The following is an 8,269-nucleotide window of genomic DNA, read 5'->3' as shown; positions in this document are numbered from 1 at the left end:
GGCTGTAGTGCCTATGGATGATGGATAGAAAAAAAGATTCAATAATGCTTTCTCATAAGCGGACTCTTTGTGTATTGTCATAGTGTTCATACCAGTTACACTTTTTCACATTTGTTGTGATATATTAATGGAAAGTAGTGTACAATTGTGACATGGAAGAAAAATGACACAGTTTCAAATTAGTCTAAAAATAAGGTATGCATTTAGGGCAAAGTGCCATCTGAGCGACTTCTTTGACATGCTTTCTGTGTGCTCCTGTGTGGCTCACAGTAAACTGCAGAGAGTTGTTATTGTTGCTGTTTTTCAGCAATTTAACAGTCTAGCTTCTGTTAATGAACAAATTAGTAGTATGTATGAATATTAATTGTTCTGTCAACAGATTCCTTCACCTGAGTTTTTGGTCTCTGCCGCTCCCCCAGAATAACCGTGGATCGCTTGGCTACTGCTCCAAATTTGAATCTCTTTACCTGACTTGTTTGGGTGAATGGTTGTCTCTTGAGAAGACTGCAGTCATTCCATTTTGGCTGCTGGACTGAATAAGACTCTCCAAAGTATTACTTTGTAATCTAATCAGTAAATCTCTTCACAACTTTTTTCTTGTCTGCTCTTCTCAGTGATCTTCATGATGCTGCTTCTTCACTACTGTTTTCTAACAAACCTCAGAAGCCTTCACACAACAGCTGGACTCAGATTGAATTTTTCACAGATGGATCCATTTGCTAATTAATCAAATTTTATAGTCAGTCATTGAACAAATTTTTTTATAGTTAGAGAGAAAAAAAAGGGAGGGTGGATGATTACAAATGGACAACAAATACTGTTAGTCTTAGTATGGGAAGGTTTTTGTAAAGAATTTAGAAAACTGTAGTTTTTTTTTCCTGTTTTCTGACATAACGTCCTGCCAAATTACATTGAGGTCTGTGGTTGTAATGCCAAAAGTAGTCCATGGTGTATACATAATTTTAAAGTTTCTGCATATTCAGAAATAGAGTTTAAATTCATATTAAGTTACCTTTAAAAATGACTTTTATAAAATACATGCAAATGAGCACATGCTACGTTTAGAGTGCCAGATGTTTCCAGGTGCACATCTATTACGCTGAGGATGGGTGTGCTTTATGTAGAAGCTGGAGTTGTGAATGTCACTCATGGTGACAAGTCAGCCATGTCTGGCCATGATGGAATGTGTGATGGACAAGGATCAGCAGCCATCTGACCAACTGGCCTGGAATGAAATGTTTCTTGTACACACACGCGCACGCACACACACGTATCCTGAGAAACACATAATCCCTTTTCTCCTTCCTGTGTCTGTTCAATCACCTTTCTCGGGTATCTGTTTGCCAGGGCTTCCTGTTCCACAAGTACAACTGGATCCTGAGCATAGGTAATGTTGCAAAACTGTTCAGTCAGATGACACCACAAATAACCCTGGTTATTTACAATTCGATCTAAAAAAAAGGGTGTTATTCTCAATTTTTCAACAGTAATGTGTTTGGACAATCCAAAATGCTACTTCCTGATGATAAACCGACTGTTTTCAAGATGCCATAACAACACAAATTCATTGCCGCAAAGCCACATTCTCGCTAGATCACAGGAAGAGGTGTATTTCTCAAGAGTTTATTCTGTAGAAGGACACTTCAGGTTTTCTTGGAGTCTTCATTTAGTATATATTTGAGATAAACTAAATTGTAAAAGTACAATTCTACCACTTTTAAACAGCACCAATGTTAGAAACGGCCCAGTAACCTCTTAACACGTTAACTCCCATAGCTATCCCTTGAACAAATGCAATTTTCACTTTTTGCTGATGTTTGTGGAAATGTTTTATTATGTAAAACTTGTATCTTCTTCTTCACATAAAAAACCCATTCAGAAACAGCTGTTTACCGTTCATTCAGTACAAAGAGATCAAACCCACAGAGAGGGAGAAAAAAATAAGAATAAAAAACAGGGTTGTGAAAAACGTGCGCAGCAAGAGTATCGGACCTTTATGTTGCCTTCACTTGAGGATACTCTGTTTATCTCCAAAACCCAATTTCATGCATGTCAGTTGAACTGAAGACAGGATGAATGCCTTTCTTTGTCAGCTGTCCTTTGCTCCTCCGCTCTGCTGCGTGCTCCCATCCACACATCAGACACCTGTGACTCTGAATGGGAATAATAGGTTTCTGATTATCATGATGTCTTCACCGAAACCTTAGTGGCAAATCAATCTAATAACAAACCTTCTAATTTTAAATAAATAGATAAATAAATAAATAAATAAATAAATAAATTGGAGTGGCAGCACCTGTACCAAAGGTGAATGGGTCATCTCAAAGCTGGGCTTTCATCTCTAGGGAGCATAGACAAATGCCTTTGTTCTTTCAAAGAGGAGTGGGGCGAAAGCCACAACAAACAGGGTGTGTGTGCACCCTGTGTGTGTGTGTGTGTTTCTGCATGTGAAAAGGAAGGAAAGCGAAGTTGATAGAGAGAGAGAGAGAGAGAGAAAAATGCAGAGACAGATCAAAGCAGGGTTTATGTTTTTGAAACCCTGTGTGGGAGGTGAAGCCTCACCTACCCAGAATGCCTTGCCTCACTCCTTCCAGCCCACTCAGGTTTTTAGGAGCATCACTTTTCCTTTTCAGCCTTTGCAGTGCGTTGCGCCACCTCTTCATCAGTCATCTCAAGCTATTCTCAGAGAGTCTTGAACAGGCGATTTGATACGAACCGGCAATCAATCTCTGATCTGAGCTCTACAAACTGGATCGCACACACACACTTTTGCAATGCACTTTTGCTTGCTTTAAATGCATTTTATCCATAATGCAGAAAATAAAGCCCACGGAACATCAATACTTGGTGTCTTGGTGAAAGATCTCTGTCTAAACACCTTCTAGACTTGATCAGAGCCCATCCCCCATTTTTTTTCCCCCAGTATCATGGAGGGATCGAAACATCTCTTTTTAACTCAGCGTGAGAAGCAGCAACCAGATGTGTATCTGTCCACACAGGGGATGTCATGCCCTCTCTGCAGCATGAAAAGCTGTAAAAGATTCTCCATTGCGTTGTCAGTGTCTTAAGGCAGTGTTTATCTTTGGCAGACCGAAGAAAACAAAGTCATCGATTTCTAATCCTAATCCCCTTCCACTGCTTCTCCCCTATTGATCATCTATCCTTCTTTAATTAGATGGAGGATAGAAGGAAACTGAGATGTAGGGCTGATGAAGGACGAAACTTTCCTTGACAGAGTGGTGCTGTCTCTTTACCTTCCTCCATCGTTTTTACTCTGTCTCTCTCAATCAGGAAGCTATCACTAAGTTGATGGTGGACTGGAAGATAAATGCAGCCACTCGGGTACTTTTCAAATCAAAGGTCTGCAAAGATGTGCTGAAGATAGGAATTACACAGATCCTGAAATGCAACCACGTTGACAAACACACTCTGAAATGTGTACTTAAGCAGATTGAGGGTTGAATTTCAGGCTAAACACCACTAAGTGCATTTCTGCCTTCTTTGTGCCGTCCATAGACTATCTTAAAAATACAGAAAGTGGGTGTAATGCTACCTTTTAGTTAATGAACGACTCCTCTAAAAGGTTAATGCCGCTGTTCGAAAAAGTTGAAACTCATCCTCTGTTTGGTGAGAGGGAAGTCAAATCTGATGGAGCTGACAGGAAACCCAATGGAGACTAGTTGAGGTACATCCATTTGGTAACATCCTTGGCAATTAAAAGAATCGTGTTCGTTGGAGTCAAGGAAAGTTTTTCAAACCTAAGAACTGTCGATTCTCTCAATTCTTCACTGTAGATCCACAGCTAAACTTGGATACAAATGAGTAAAGTAATATTGACGTTGTCTGGATCAGAAAAATCCAGCTATAAAACACTTTCTGCACCCAATTCTTGTTAAGAAATATAAGCAAATTGTCTCTCTACCTTGAAAAATAACTGTTCAAATGCATCATTAAAAGCCCAAAATTAGCCTGACATTTTTGAAATTATTTGCACATTTAAACCTAACTGTACACGTTGCTCTAATTGGACTTATAGGGCAGTAACTTGTCCAAACCCACAGCTGTATTCCACCTAGCAGTGTTTTATCAACCTGTTTGATGGCTGCTTCTTTACCACTGAAGTCTTTAGAGACTGATTTGATTGTAGAGCAAAACGTAGAAGGATCAGTAAGGCAGTGCCTGGCTGTCCTACATGGGTTTTTGACTCTTCATGGAAAACTTGTATCCAAGTTTTCCTCATGAATGAGGAAAATAATGAACATTATTGTTCATTATTGTTGGAACTATAATCATTATTGTATGAACAATAATGATTGTTGGAACAATAATCATTATTGTACCCACTTACTACTTTTAACAACACATGAAATAATTATGGATTGGCTCAAAGCAGAAGTGTATAGTACATTGAATTACAATGTCAGTGTACAACCACAAAGACATGCTTGAATGCAATATTTATAAGGCTTTTGGGTTTCAAATACATCTTCTCCATATCTATAAGACTTTCACTTAAATCGTTGAAATTTTGTTGCAAATTGTGAGATGTAAAGTGTTTGTGAATATTGTGTTGAATGATAAAAAAAAACAGCCTTGTTGACCTTGAGCCGTTATTTGTAACTTTGACTTTTCACCTTTTCTGCATCTTGGCCAGGGATACGCTTGTGAAAAGAGGTTTTTAATCTCAATGGGACCTTCCCTGGATTAGTAAAATTTAAATAAAAAATAAAATAAAATTGAGTCACTGTTGAAACAAAAACATGCAGCCTACTTGTAAAGCATTCAGCTTTTAAACCATTATAAATAAGATGGGCGATGCTGGAGATGAAACGCAAAACTACTGGAAGAAACAGAGTGAAAGAACTGGAACCCCTTAACTCTGAAGCAATGTTGGTAGTTTGAAAACAATTTGTATGCTAAGACATCTCAGGTCACATACCATTAAATGTCCTTATACAATCTGGAGCCTTTACAAAAAGAAAATCTTGTCTACAAAATAAAATGACAATAATGTCATACTTTTAATGTGAAACATGACATTTTCCATAGCTAAAGGATGTTTTTGTGTAAGTATTTGATAATGGTCTCCATAAAAGCCATGAATAGCAGCCTAATGTGAGTCAGATGCTACCTGTCCAGCAGAAGCAGCAGAGGCAGCAGGACAGGAAACAGAGCCAGGACACGAGTGAGTGGCCAGCATAATGAGGGGAGCATGGCCTGCCAGCTTGGGCAGCTGCTTCTCTAGTGGCACTGGAGTGGTGTGTGTGTGCACGTGTGTGTGAAAGAGAGAGATTCTGAGTGTGTTTGAGGTCCAAATATTATCTGGTTGCAGGAACCCAAATCTGTTTAGGCAGCCACATTATTTGCATGTTTTGTTTTGGTTTTTGTGTGAAAAGACAAAAGCAAACTCTGAATTTTCAAATAAACAAAAAGTAAATAAATGAAGGGAAATATTCTTCTGGAGCTATGACCAGTTAAATGTCTTCTCTGAAGAAAGGTATTGTAACTTAATGCATACATAACTATGGGCACATCTGTTTAAAAAAATGCAAACAGATTTGTCTCTTGTCATTGGCCTGAGCTTCTTTTCTACCTCCATGTCTCATCAGGAGCAGCTGAAAATACCTACGCACACACACAGACGCGCACACAAACTCAGCACTTACAGCTATCAAACAGACATCCTCATCATGCTTACCGTGGGAATGCCTGAAGCATTATATCAGTCATTGAGGTGATGCTTTTAATCCTGAAACAAACCTAGACTTTGTGCAGCGCGCCTCTGTCTGTGCGAGTGAACGTGCTCCGATATAAAGCCTAATCTCGCAGCCTTTAGATTACGGCTGGCCGCACAGTAAAGACACCCTGCTGCCACTCCCACATGGAAACGCTGGCAGGATTAACCGGTTCCATACCCGCCCTAATCTGGGAACAAAACCCCACAATCGCCTCCCACTGAGAGACGAAGACAGAAAGGTTCAATTTGATCTGGCCTTTCTCAATACGACGAGAGTGGCTTTTAGGGTTAAATGGACTACTGCTCACTCTACCATCAGTCAGTGTGGCTTTTCTGTCCTTTCATCTCAACAATTAATACTCTTTATGACAATGTGGAACTCCTTCAGATAAGCTTTTGGCAAAAATAACTGTATTTAGATACACTAAATTGGCAGCTACATCATTTGGCCTCTAAAGCAAATTACTTTAGTTGAAAATTTTCTTGTGTACACATTTACCATATACTGTTATTCTAAGGACTATGACTTAATGCTAATGAAAACCCAAATATTCTATTTTCTAAAATTTGAGGGTGATTTATGAATAATAGAAATAAGTTTTAACACAGAATTGTGACATTATGGCTTTCACAATTTGTAATATAGACTGCTGGCTTGAGAGTTGTTAAGCAGTTCACACACAAACATGTCTAAGACAACTTTTGCACCCCTTGCATTACACTTAACACCTCGGCAGCCTAAGATCACACTGGTTGTCTGTGCCACCTTACACTGATTCTGTAATTCATACAAAATCAGTCACAGCTAATTGTCTAGTGAACAGGTTTTACTGAAATGTGAATTTCCCTCTGGGATTAATAAAGTATATTCATCAATACTATACGGACATTTGATTGGGCCTACATTTCTGCGTTAAAATCAAAGCAGTATATGTATTGTGGCAGCTTTCCATTTCTAGTTAACTTCTGCTGTTTGTTTTCAACATCCTTTTTGTGTTTTATTATAGGTGCCTGTTCTATTGGAGCTGAATTGCAACCCTAACCTGCTGCAGAAAGGACATTAGCTTGTAAAAGAGCACCAGTCATTAGCCTGATCACTGAACGCCTCAATTAGAAGTTCTAATTATTTTTCAAACTTGGAACTTGGAAAAGGCAAGGTTGGGTTTATGTCAACTTAACTTCCAACTTCAGCCATTAATGGAACTCCAGTAGCTACCAGCATTTCTTCCATTCACTCTCATCCACTACGTCACAGTCAGTTTGTTCCTATTAGTATTAACCAAGCAAGTATGAAAAGTAAGGCTTAAAGTAGCTAAAATCTGACTGAACTGGTCTCATGAGTGAAAATGGCTTCAGCCTCCACTCGATGCATTTATGTAGCTCGACTTTAGTCCATCTTCTTTACAACTTCCTCTTTTTAAAATGCTAGAAATAAAGGCGCTAATACCAGTGACCTAATAGCAGCAGCCATATCCTCGTGATGCTAGCTTGGACTTAAAAGAAGTTAGAAGCAGCCGATGGGGATAACTTGCTCTACACTTACAGCTACTTCCTGTCTGTAAAGGTGCCATTGTGCATATTTTCAACCATGGTTCAGTGTGTCGTATCACCACATTCAGCTACCTGCATAATGTGGTGTCAGTATCTCATTAAGTGACAGAAGCTTTCTGTTTCATTGCCTTGAAGCAAGGCGTCATCCTTCCATCTCTCTTCCTGTGTCTCTTACTCAGAGGCTTCTGCCTCATTAACCACCATCAGCATTTCGTTTGCAGCGTGTTATTTGGATGTAAGAGGGAGGCAGGGGTCTGAAAGTGTGTGAGGGTATGCGTGTGCATTCACTTGTGTGGAAGCTAGCAACTCTCATTAGGCTGAAAAAACATTGACAATGTTGCCAGAAACCAGATCATATCCTCTCGCTCTTTAAATATCAAAGGCTTCCTCCAATCAACTCCCTGGAGTCTCTCTCTCTCTGTGTGTGTGCGGGTGTGTGTGTAAGATACATTTATATGTATGCCGTGAATATATCTGTGTGTGGTTGGTGGTGGGAGACAGATGTTTGCTGATTCGACAGCTTTGCACTGCAGACTCAGCCCGATTTAGCTGACAAAAAATGTGATGCCACACACAGATGACATCTCACTCTCTCGTTTTTGTTTCTTACCCCCTTTCCGTTCAAGCAAGTCTTTTTTCTCTCTTTTTTGCCTCCTCTTTTTTACTTTCTCTCTCTTTTCTCTTTGTGTTTGTTCTCTCCTCCTCAAACACCAACCCAACTCTGTGTGTCATTACACCAGCAGCACTTCAGCAGGGTGTCCTTCCAGGGTTGTTTTCCTCGTTGCAGGAACCTCTTACTCAGTCTCGGCTTTCACAGAGGACACTTATATTGCCAAGACTAAAAACGGAAAGCACCTCAAATTACTACATAAACAATGCATAGCGCCTGCCACATTTGTTGGCACAAAGTGACAATGTGTAAAAAGACTTAAAATAAATGGATCTTTTATGGCCGCAGCACACTCTCATACACACACATAT

The sequence above is a fragment of the Xiphophorus hellerii genome, chromosome 6 (assembly GCF_003331165.1).
Source record: "Xiphophorus hellerii strain 12219 chromosome 6, Xiphophorus_hellerii-4.1, whole genome shotgun sequence".
Classification (NCBI taxonomy): Eukaryota; Metazoa; Chordata; class Actinopteri; order Cyprinodontiformes; family Poeciliidae; genus Xiphophorus; species Xiphophorus hellerii.
Note: the sequence above shows the minus strand (reverse complement) of the source record.